This window comes from Corylus avellana, chromosome ca5, assembly GCF_901000735.1.
Source record: "Corylus avellana chromosome ca5, CavTom2PMs-1.0".
Lineage (NCBI taxonomy): Eukaryota > Viridiplantae > Streptophyta > Magnoliopsida > Fagales > Betulaceae > Corylus > Corylus avellana.
The window spans coordinates 24,466,178-24,479,493 of NC_081545.1; positions in this window are offsets into that span (position 1 = coordinate 24,466,178).

Here is a 13,316-nt window from a genome sequence, read left to right on the forward strand (position 1 = left end):
TTATTATTATTTTTAAATGTATTTGTGTAAATTGATGTTAGAATTTGTTCATTTTCCACTTTTTAATCGATATTGGACATTGTTCATTAGTTCAAGCAGGTTTCCTGAGGTTCATGCTCTGAAATTATTTATGGTACATGCCATTTTGTGATAATTTTTGTGTATCGAGTTAATTTTGGCATTTATAGGATTAGTTAATCTTGGATGGGTTTTGAGGAGATGGAGGCCCATTTTCAAGTGAATTGAGTGGGTGATGGGCTGTGTGTATTATGGAAGGAAGAGAATTGTTTTGTGAAGTAGTGGGTGTCCTGGGATTTTGGATGAGAGGATTTTGTTTGCAAGGAAATATTTCTTTGAAGATGACATCTCTAGAGATGTAGAGAAGTGAAAGCATTTGTATCCTTTGTGTTGTGGACTATAGCCTAAAAAAAGACATTGGATAGATTGGGGTTGAAATTTATTTTTGTTGTAGGGACGTAAATTTGGCCAACAAGCAGCCAAAAACCCGAAGAAAATTATAATCGGGTTGACAATTATAGAGTGACAAAAGGTGAACGATTTGAGAGAACAGGGGTAAGCATGCGATTGATTCAGTAGCAAGCTGTTGAGAAAGCGTCATCCCAATAATGTAAAGGCATATTAGCATGAGAGAGAAGTGCCAATCTAGTTTCGATGATGTGTTGATGTTTACGTTCGACGGCACCATTTTGTTGATGAGTGTGTGGACAAGGGATTCAATGAAATATGCCAAACAATTTATTTAGGGGAAGATATCCGCCACCCCAATCAGATTGGACAGGTTTTATTTTGGAATTGAAATAGCATTCGACATATGATTTGAATTTTAAGAAAACTGAGCTAACATCATTTTTGCATGATATTGGAAAGAGCCACGTGCATGTAGGGCCTGTTTGGAATTGCGTTTGAAATGCCTAAAAGTGCTTTTAACACTCAAAAAGTCCATTTAAAGAAAAAAGTATTCGTTTGGTAAACAAATTTAAAAGTGCTTTTAAGGATTCAAAAAGTTTAAAAATGGTCAAAAAAACACTTTTGGCAAAAACTTAAAAATGAAGCTTTTGCCCGAAAGCTCTTTTTGACTTAAAAACTCTATTTCTCAAACGCAATTTCAAACAGGTTCTTACTAAAGGAATCAAGAAAAGATACATAATATTTGGAACCAGATCTAGAAAGAACAGGAGCTGGATCCCATACATCAGTATAAATTAATTCTAATGGACACATGGTGGTAGAGGAAAATGCTAAAAATTGGAGCTGTGTGCTTTTGGAACCTAGGCAGGTAGGGCAGGCCATGGAGTCTTTTGAAAAAGCAACAAGTAGATGAAAACTGGAAAGGACACGACGAACAACTTTTAAAGCAGGATGACCAAACCTTGAGTGCCATTGAGACTCTGAGACTCGTTCACCTACCATGGCAGAAGCGAGTGGTTTATTTACTAAATGGAAAAATTGATAAAGGCCGTTTTTATTCTGGCCGTGGAGCAGGAGCTTCCTGGTTCAGCGGTCCTTTAAGAGAAAATAAAAAGGGTGAAATTCAAAGAATGTGTTTGTGTCTTTTGTGAATTGATGGATAGAGACTAAGCTTTTAGATATATGAGGAACATGCAATATATTCTGTAAATCAATAGTAGAGGATCGGAAAAAGAGACGGGTATTTCCAACATGTTTTATAAAAAGCCCATTTCCGTTTCCAACTCGAATGTGATTTGTGCCCATGTATTCCTCAGCTGTGATGTTTAGATTTGCGAGATCAAGTGTCACGTGATGGGTAGAAGCAGAATCGGGATACCAATTGAGATCGCCACTGGAAGGAGCAGTGAGGTATGCTTGTGGGGTGGAGCTCTGGTCACGAGATTCACGTGAGTATGCTTCATTGAAACGATTGTAGCAGTCAAGAGCAATATGTCCATAGCGATTGCAAACTTGGCAGAGTGGGCGGTTTGCTTGTTGGCCAAATGGTGGTCCACATGCAGATGAGTTGAAGCGCCCCCTGCCACGGTATGGTCGTGAGATGTTGCTGGAATTACGACCAGATGAAGAGTTGAAGCCATGCAAATATCCATGGCGAGCCCCACGTCCACGTTGATTGGAACCACGAGCAGTGAAATTTGCTCTTGCCATTGACAAATCAATTGATGGCTGTTGTTGTTCTAGTCACATCTCATGTGTGAGAAGATGCCCATAATTCTCCTCTATTGATAATGAATCAACACGTGTGAGAATAGATGTTACAAACGGATCATACTCAGATCCAAGACCACTGAGGAAGAAACCTTGTAAATCAAGGTCATTGAGGGGATGACCCACGATAGCAAGAGTGTCGGTGAGAGTCTGAAACGGTGATAATAGTCTGCAATGGAGGAAGAGCCTTTCTTCAAAGTGGATAATTGATGATGCATATTCATGATGCGTGAACGAGATTGAGACTTGAACAATGTCTCCAATACCGTCCAGGCTTTGCGAAAGGTTGTTGTGCCAAATGCTACCTAAATTAATAGGTAATATTTAGTACGTTTTAACTCGCAAGTACACAAGATCAAAACAATAGAATAGTAGGCAAATACGAGATCATTCCCACGAGGATTGATAAATTATATTTATAAGTAGATTCCAATTTAATTAAAAGATAAAATTCAATTGTTACGATTGAATTCAATAAATTAAAAGACAAACAAAAACTAAAAATGATTAGGGTTTTGATATCCACCACTAATTATATTCAGCTAATATAACAATATGCCAATGCTTTGATCATGTTATGCATATTTAATGTTTGCCAACCTAAGGGCATGGGTGTATACTCCTTAAGCTATAGATTTTCCTAAGCAACGAGTTAGGCATGGGTGTATACTCTAACTCTTTTCTTTCTTAAAGGATTTAGCATGGTATATACTAAGTTGTTCTTTAGAAAAGCATGTGTTTTATGAAAATCGACAAACACACGAGGCCTAGGGCATGGGTGTATACTCCCGGTTCCCCATGTTGATTAACCCAAGAATCGTAGTGTGGATTCTTTTGTTACTTAAGTTAAACCCAGGACTCGGTCATCCAAATTGATCCAACTAACTTGTCCATACCACATGCACATGTTGATCAGGCACACATATATGAGGAATTCATGCAAGCAGGTATTAATCAAGTTAAATAACACAACAAGATCATCACAAAGGCGCCAATATTGAAATATCAATTAAACATAACTAGGGCTTCAATCTAGCCCTAAATAAAATATAAACTACATAATAAAAATAAAAGGTGGAAGAGAAGAAAAACCCAAACTCCTCTTGATACAGCCTTCAGTTCCTTTCCAAAACTTGTGCCTCTTTCTCCACACCTATGCCTAGAAATTAAGAAGTTTATTTATAGGCTTCAGAAGTCCTTGTTACACAAGTAAACCTAGAAAATTCGGAGTTTTAAGTCCAAGTCCAATTAGGATAAAGAAAACCTAATTCCAAATCGGAATAGGATTCGCTCAGAATTGCGGTCCTGACTTGTGGCGTAATTTTGGCCTTGCGACGCTCCGAATTGGGAAAATGATATTTCACAATGATTTCTAGCCCTTTGAGTTAGCTCTCCAATTCCTCTTGAATCACCTCAATCGGATATCTGAGCTAAAAGTTATGGTCAGAATACCGAGACATGTTCAGAATTCAATTTTTCATCCAATCCGATTTGACTTCAATGTGAGAAATTCCGAATTGATCATTTCCTCTATTTGATTAAACTTAACCATGATTAGCTAAACTCAACCATATCTTCTAGGTCTTCCCAATTTGCCCTTTAAGCTTGTAATTCTTCCAAAAACGCTTTCTTTTCTTCCAAAAGCCTAAAAAACAAAGAAAATACAAAAAGGAAGTAAAACTGCCTAATTAACCAAAACCAAAGTATTAGAACATGCAAGTTAAGGGCTGAAAATATGAATATTTTAGCACTTATCAAAGGTGTTGCAACGAGTAACATTAATTAGCAATTTTTCAAAGATTGCTGAAGTAATTGCTCCTAAGATAATCTGATCTTGCATCTGCCAAGTTTGATAGGCATGGTTGGGTGTCTCGGTGACAACTTGATCTTTGGTAGTCTTGATGGTTGGGGAAGGGCAAGGAATCGAGCCATCTACATAACCGTAGACATTCCCACCTTTGAGATGGGGAACAATTTGAGTTTGCCATGACGGATAATTGTCCCTAGTTAATTTGACAGGGTTGAGATTGGTGAAAGTGACAAGGTTTGAATATTGGGTAGCCATGAAAAGAGAAAAAAGCGGAAGAGAGAAAAAAAGAAAAAAGAAAAAAAGATTGAGAGATGTGAGTCTAACGCTCTGATACCATATAAGATCTGATAATAGGATATGCTTGCTGCCTTACCAAACATTGGTTTAGGCTTTTGTATAGAATTATGTTTTCATGAGATTACATTTAGTATGAGATTTAAACACTAAGTGATAAGATATACATGGAGATAAGTTTAACAAGAAATTGTTATCTAAATAATCTGCTGCAAGCTTTATCTAAAGATATTGTTTAACTTGAGATTATCTTGTGTAGAGTTCTCATTGGAAGAGATGTCTCTAACAGTGGGTAATTGGTCTTAGGAGGAGAAAAGGGTCCCTTAATTGTTCTTCTTCGTTTTTCCTCTGCCCTGCAGCTCTCCTTTTCGCAATGCCCATTCCCCAGTTCTTCAGCTGCTGGGAGAGGATGCGTGTTGTTTGGCGAAGAAGAAGAAAAGAGAGAGGAGAAAAAGTTGTTTAAGGTAGATCTTCTACCTCTAAACTTGGAGTATTTTGCTGTTTTGGGTGTGAAACCTTTGTGTTTCGAGGATGGAAAGTGTTTATTGTAGGTATTATTGAGGATTATGCTGTTGGGCTTGATTTTGTGGTAGTTGAATATGTGTTAATTTTGTTGGTGAGATTCTTGATCTTCTTCACATTCTTGAAATAACAAATTGATTTGAAGTTTGGTTTTTGTTGGATCTGAGTAAGAATGAACAAATTGTGATGGGATGATTTATTTTCCTTTAGGGTAGAAATTCAAAAGGACAAAAGAGAAAGAAATGTCAAAGAGAAAATCGTGTGAAACTTGTTCTAACCTATTATGTTTATAGAATGTAATGCAACTCTTAGTGAAAAAGAGTTGCATTTTTTCTGTTTTCATATTACTTTCATGAAAGTTATCACCTTTCATGGATATGATTTGGTGTAGGGATAACCACACTTGTTATCAAGGGTAGAGGAACTCCTCAACCTCCAAAAATTTATCTTACTTTTTTTTTTTCTTGGCACAATTACAATGTTTCAAGCTTTTAGGTTTAGGTAAGATAAAAAGGGTTAAGAAGACGATGACAAGATGCCCCTTTATTAAACACACCGTTATAATAGTTGTTCTTTGTTTCACTGTTTTTAGACCACACGCTGGCAATAAGGCTAACCCACCCCTTTTTCTTTTAACGATCAATGGGTTTAGAAAAAAACAGGACATCAGGGGGCAACTTTAAAAACAAAATTCTATGTACTTACAAAAAGAAAACACGTTAAGATTGGCATTGTCTCAAGGGACTTGTAGTATAATATTGGTGCTGCCGACTTCGGGTGGCCTATGCACCACTAATGATATCTGTCCTGGTAACTACCAATCACTACAAAAATTTAATTTTTTGGTAACAGACCATTAGTAACATGTCAAGGCTATTGACATGTTACTAATGATTAGTGACATGTCATTAGTAATCTGTCTAGCGGGTTAAGAAATTGGACGTAACTAGCGGGGATTTAGTAACGTGTCAAGTTTGACACGTCACCATTTGGTGACGTGTCTAACGTGTTAATTTTAACACGTCACCCTTTGGTGGCGTGTCATATTTCAACACGTTACCAAAGTTTAATAACGTGTTAAATTGACATATCGCCACAAGAACACGTCACCCAAGAGTGACGTGTCATAAGTGACACGTTATTAAATTTCAATGACGTTTCAATGAGTGACACATCACACTTTGGTGACGTGTCATATAAGACACGTTACCAATAGGACAGTGTTGATACGTCACCAAATCTGGCAAAAATATATATATAATTTCTCCGTGCTCACCTGATATACGAGTTACACATGTAAATTGTATTATCCATGAGGATAACTACTAATTATCCACCAACTAACTCAAAAACTGTCAACTATCACAAATAATCCACAAACTAATTAAAACGATCTTTATACATCAACATTGTTAATAAACAAATATATTATGTATACATCAAAAAAGCATACAAAATATACAAGTTAAGTTGTTCGCGAATACATGAGTCAAAAAAACACCCCAACCAAATTTGAGTGAACACCATCATGACCGCCTGACTTTTCTGCACTAACTGCAAATGATAAAACAAATAATCAATCAACAAATTAACATTATAGAATCTTATTAAGTCCTAAGCGATAAGCAACGTTAAAGTCAGGTCATCATACTCAACAATATTCAGGTTTAACAAATTGAATGAACGTCGCATAAACAACTTCAACATGTATATCTACACTACCTACACACACACACACACACATATATATATGTATGTTTATTCAATGGATTGGATTGAATTGAATTGAAATAAAATGAGGCAGCCAACCCAACCAGCTTCAACAAATATGGTAAGATTAAATATGCAAAGCTCCAACCGGCAGCCACCACCAAACCAACCAAGAACAACAAAGTTAAGTTAAGTATATACGCTATTCGATTATTATATATTGCATTTTTATTATATATATATATATATATATATATGGGGATGCTGAACGACGGGTATAATATCTTGACAAACGAGACTTCTGTCTAGCCGAGGTCAGGTGTTGGCTTTCATTGTGATCGTCGTCCTTAGCTTCTAATCTTGCATCCTTTACACATATTACGTTGCAATTGTATTATATACATGCATGTATCGTATAAAGATATGCACATAAATCATCATTACTAAAGAGAAACAAAAAGAATATAGTGTTACCTGATCGGCTATCTGTTGAGGATCTCACAACCACACGGGCTAGGGACTCCGCATCGTGCGGAGCCCTAACATTAGTCACCTCTGGCTCGGAGCTCACATGTCTCGAGCCCTCAAGCATACAAATCCAAGCCTCATACGCCGCCATTTGCGTAGCAATCTGCGCTGCCATCTGCGCAGTCATCTGCTCAGTAACTTGCGCGGTAACCGCCACCGCAGTAATCTGCTCTCTCTGCTGGGCCAACATCGCATCCATCTGCTCCTTTTGTGCAGCCAGCTGTGCCCTGTGCTGCTTCCTTTCAGTTTCAATTGCACTTTCAAGTTCATCATGTGAGACTGTCGAGCTTCCAAGGTTCTGTGACTGTGCTTGGGATGGTGTATAATAGGAGTGGATGTTGCCGCGCACAGGTAGAATATTCTTACTAACCCCTCAAACACGACCCGCATATTCAGGCTTAATAACGTGCGCCTAGGCGTACGCGTCGTTCGGTGCCCACCGAACCATCCCCTGGGGCCATCTACCAATTCTGCAGGGTCAATTTCTAGTAGCTCCTCCAATCGTACCTGCATGTTACATTACACACGATCATCGTTATCTAAGTGTTAATCCTAAATAAGTTAATACACAAATAAAAATTCAAGAGAATGTGTAAGTAGCATACAACTCTCCTTGACCTCCAGAGTTGGGAAGCTACCATCTTTCTTTTTATGGGTCTTGATGTAAGCCTTGCTCGAAGTAATTATCTACAAAAATCCACAACTTAAATATATGTTGGTATATATATTAAACTCTTGATGATATATATATATATATATAAATGACAAACATATTTCTTCATGTGACACCTTTACGATGCTCTTCGAGCCAGTGCAGTGTGGTGTTTTATTCAATGCTCGTATGTCTCTCTATGCTGAGCATAGTCTTACGTACACAACTTACGTTATTAATATGTGAGCCATCAAACAATTATAATTAATGAAACTACACAAATAAAATTAAACTCATGACCTACTTGATTAGTATGATCACACCATTTTTCTAACAATATTTCCACGTCTACGGAGTCGTACTTTCTAAGGCTTTGCCCCATCCACACTGTAATGACCGATAAATTATTTAATGACTTTATTATGATTAAATAAAAATAAGTTAGATTTGTGTGGTAAAATAATATAAGATATTAAGATGCACATTTCTTATATTGTGGGTCATAGAGAAAAGCCCATTTAATGAGAGAACTAAACTACCCATTTTGAGCCCAAGCATTAATGTCAAGTTTTGGCCCATTCTCCCTTAAATTCATTTAAGCTAGAGGGACATTTCTGTAACTTCTACATCACACCCTTATCCACTCCCTTGGCTCTCGTGAACTACACATTGAGCTTGCCTTCTTCCACATTTTTTTAGCTTCTCCTCACTTGAGAAGAACCAACCCATCCGAAAGTCTCCCCCATTTCCTCTCTTCTCTCATTTCTTCCTCTCCCACGTGAAGCATGAAGGTTGGCCATGGATTTTGAGCTTTTAATAGTGAAGGCATAGCAAATAGTTAACTAAATAGTAAGTTCATTTCTCTCACTCTCTTATCATTTTCTCTTGCTATTCCATATGGGTTTAAGATTGTTGGAGTTGGGTTTTGAACTAAAAAATCACCCTTAAGAGGGCTGTACACATTTTTCTTTGTGGTTTAAAACCCATTGTTCTTACTCAGGCAACTTCACTCTCTTTCATGTATGAACTAGGTTTGAGTGTATAGTTAAATTCCTAAAATTGGCTTAGGGCTTTTGTGTGTAGTGAATTGCTACACATTATTTAAGCATTGGGTTGTTAAATTAATGGAATGAAACTTCAATTTTGCCAATGATTGAAGTATGGGTGTAAACCCTAATTTTATCTAATTTGAATTAATTTTGGGCTTTTGATATGTAAACACTAGAAATGCTATTTGAATCGGTTAATTACATTTAAGTGTTAATTAATCATAGGCTTTCATGGGTTCTATGAACATTGATACCTATGGGGTTTAGGTTCTAATATGTCATATTAGAATCACAATGATTATTGGGAATACTATGGGTATTATAAAATTGGGGGTAAATTGCTAGATTAAATGGCTTAGGAAGATAATATTAATTATTGGGCTAACCTATAGAACATGATACTTGTAGTGCTCTAGTACTTTTTAAATAGTGAAAGTTGAGCTAAGAATAGAACTTAAATATGTGTTTATTATGTAAATGCTTAGGTGTATCGCGGTTGAGTCAAGATTTCACCAGAGGGTACTCAACTGAAAAGGTAAGTATTTTACTTACTGGGCAAAAAAGACATTATGTTTTAAAGTATAAAAGATGTTTTGGATGAATGATTGACACAAGGTGTTTTGTGATTATATGACTATTGAAGATCTATGAGATGTGTTGGATAAATGGTTGATGTAATGTTTCTATGAGCTTTTATGAGTTTACAAGATAATGTGATGATTATATTGTTATGAGCATTTTGATGGTTTGCATAGTTTATGACATGATTTTATGATTTTATAATATGAGTTATGATAGCATATGAGTTCAAGGATTTATTGACATAAGCAGGAACATGGTATAAGCATTGATATGAAAATGGGGTTCAACTCTGGTAGCGATGACAAGTCTCCTATCGTAGAGCTAACCCATGCATAACGAGAAACGGGGTGACGGCTCCCGGTAGTGATGACAAGTCTCCTACCACAGGGCTGGCCTCATATGTAAAAGAGAAATGGGGTGACGGCTCTTGGTAGTGATGACAAGTCTCCTACTGCAGGGCTGGCCTCATATGTAAAAAAAGAAACGGGGTAACGGCTCCCGAGAGTGATGACAAGTTTCCTATCGCAGGGCTAGCCTTATATGTATAAGAGAAATGGGGTGACGGCTCCCGGTAGTGATAACAAGTCTCCTATCGCAGGGCTGGCCTTATATGTATAAGAGAAACGAGGTGATGGCTCCCGGTAGTGATGACAAGTCTCCTACCGTAGAACTGGCCTCACAATGGAACCTACACAAGATAATGAGCATGAGCATAAGCATGCATAGCATATGATTGTATGATGATGATGATTGGTATTGTATGATTTTTATACTAGACGTATCTATATGCATATATAACTAGTATGGGACGGAACATAGATGTATATTGTTATGGCTAGACATTGCATGATGACTTCCCTATGTTTTATTGGTGAGCTATGTATCTTGTAAGTGTGAACAAATTTCAATTGTTATTTTAGATAAAACTAGTAAGTTATATACTGCTGAGCGTCTCTATTTTATGCAGACAGCGGGCTTATAATTCCGCTTGTATCATGGGTGGTGGTGATTCCGATGGTGCAGACAATGTTGTTGATGCAGGTACAAGGATAATAGACAATAACTCGGTGGCCATGTATCTAGGTTACCACGGTGTCTGGGGCCTAGATACATTGGGTGTTTATTTTGTTGGACTAGTTGATAGCCCTCTTTTGTAGAGCATTCATATATATGCTTAGGCATTGTTATTTTGTATATAGCTCGTGTCGCATGTGACACTTATGTATAACCATTCTTTTGCATATAACCTTTAATCACTTAGATGTATTAATCAGCTCTGATGTGATACGTATGTCTAACGCTATTTATATTCCGTTGCAAAGATATAAACTCTGACAAATCATTGATGATGCATGTAGCTCTGTATGACATATTATACTGTCAATCAGGTTAATGCATGGGTTCATGGCATACTGCGGTTTCGCCATGCCACTGTGACAATCCGCTTTGTTATGGGTAATGCTTTTTAAAAGAAAAATTTTTAGTCATGATTTATTAAGCGGGTCGTCACACACGTCCTCACTATCGTAGGAGTATCGTTGAGTTGAATGCTGAGTTTATCTCTTAACTTTTGTCTCCAAAGCTTCAACTTCTCGCCCATGTCACTGAACGCGTCCTTTTTTATTACTGCCATATCCAACTCAGGCAAGATGTTGAAGTGCTTTTGCATTAGTTAAAAATTGAAAAATTATGAGTCCTACATTATATTTTCAACATCAGATAATCGTTTTACAAAATAAAATACAAATGCTAAATATCATGAATTAAGAACATCTAATCTACACATATCATCAATGAGCCCTATAAATCCTCATTCGTATTTTCGGGTACCTTCTTCCAATTGTTGAATATCATGACAAAAGCCCCACTCCTGAGAATCTTGCTCATCATCTGTCTAAATTTTCCCCTGCTTCGTCCTACAGGCTGCCATGCGCCATTATACTCCAGCACGACCTTTTTCTTGTTGGGGACGTCCCACAATGATAAGTGCCAAATGTTGCATATTTAAACCCCTTTATTTACATCAATTAATCCTTTAGCTGTGTCGTTATTTAATATTTTGTGTTAATTTTGTGTTTTTAGTGTTTTGTAGGTCATTAAAGAAAAACTACAACTTTAAAGGGAAAAATGCAAAGTTTGGAAGAAAGCATATTTTGAGAAGACCTAGATGATGTGGTTAAGTTCAACCAAATCCAAGGAAAAGGTTAAATCAGATTAAATATCAGATTGGATAAGATTTCGGATCAGATTCAAATTCAGATTTTGTACACGTCTTAGTATTTTGACTGTAACTTTCTTCTCAAATATCGGATTGAAGTGATTCAAACGGCATTGGAAAGATAACTCAAAATATTATAATTCGTTGTGAAATAGGATTTTCCTAATTCGTACAGTTACTATGTCAAAATCGCCCCACAATTAAGAGACACAAATCTGGACGAATCCTATTCCGATTTCAGACTTCTATTTTGACTGGGAGACAGACCTCTGAATTATCTAAGTTTACTTGGGCTTCTAGGACTTCCCTAAGCCTATAAATAGACTTCTTTGCATTCAAGAAAAGAGACACAATCCGAGAGAGCAAAATTCTTTTGTTTAGTTTTTCTTTAGGTTTAGGTTTAAGTTTAGATTTTATTTTTATGTGGAGCTAAATTCCCAACTAAGGTTGGGGATAAAGCCTCACCGATGAAGAACATCAATACTTTTATGTAAGTTTTTATTATTCTGATTTTATTGGGTTTTATATTTTAATTGTTTTACTTCTAATCAATTGTATGGAGTGATTCTTGGATATCTCTTGTGATTCAAGGATACATGTGATGATTTGAGATAATTTCATATGATTGATTGCTTGGCTTTTAACTCATAAAAATTGGATATCCCTTGTGATTTGTTCTACGGATACATCTGGTGTTTCAATTGAATTTGGATTCCTTTTGTGATTTGGTCAATGAATGGATACATGAGATGGTTTTGATTAATTCTTTGAAGCATAGTAAAACATATCTATGATTTAATTTGTGAGAACTTCGGATTAATATTGATGAACATAAAGTATGTTGTTATGATTTGGTGAGTGTGAATTCCCAAACCTTAGTACCTTTATCCATAGATTTACTTATTTTATTTAGTTTATGTTTATCCTTTAATTTTCAAAATTCAAAAATCAAAACCCTTTTGGAACTAGATTAGGATTTAATTAGTTTAGATATAAATTGCTCTTTCAAAAATACAATTCTCTGTGGGATCGACCTCGCACTTGCAATCCATTAAACTACAATTGATTCGTGCACTTGCGAGTTAAATAAATTTGCACAACAAGTTTTTGGCGCCGTTGCCGGGGAATTTGTTATTTTTTGAAACCAATTTATTTCTAAATTAGTTTTATTCTTCTACTAGTTATAATTAGGATTTTATTTTTCTGCAATTTGTTTTGTTTTATTCGTGTTACTTCAAAAAAAAAAAAAAAAAAAAGATTTTTCTTGTTATTTTTTTTTGTTTTGTTTGGCTTGTTTTACAGTTCTCCCGCAGCACCTTCCCCAATCAACGCGATTGAGCGCACTCATAGCAAAGGCAGCAGTTCTGTAGATCTTTGCCAAAAATTTATTTTTTGGTCATTTTTGTGAGTTTTAAATTTTAGTTTTCATTCTTTTTTATTGTGTTAGCTGTTCTTTTAGTTTATTTTATTTAAAAAAAAAAAAAAATTGGTTAATGTTTTATGTGGGATATCTGCATGCTAAAAAGTGAGGAGAAACATGAATTTTCATTTTAATGATTTTAGTGCCTCTCCTAGTTGTAGGACATTAGCTCCTACCAACTACCCTCAAAATGTTTACCCACCTAAACCATGTTCATTTTGTTTCAATCCTTATCATGAGGAGAACAATTGTCCAGATCTGCGAACTGAGCTCAACGACTTATGGGACAAATTAGATCAAATCAGAGCAGCTAGATCTAACTTTTCATATGA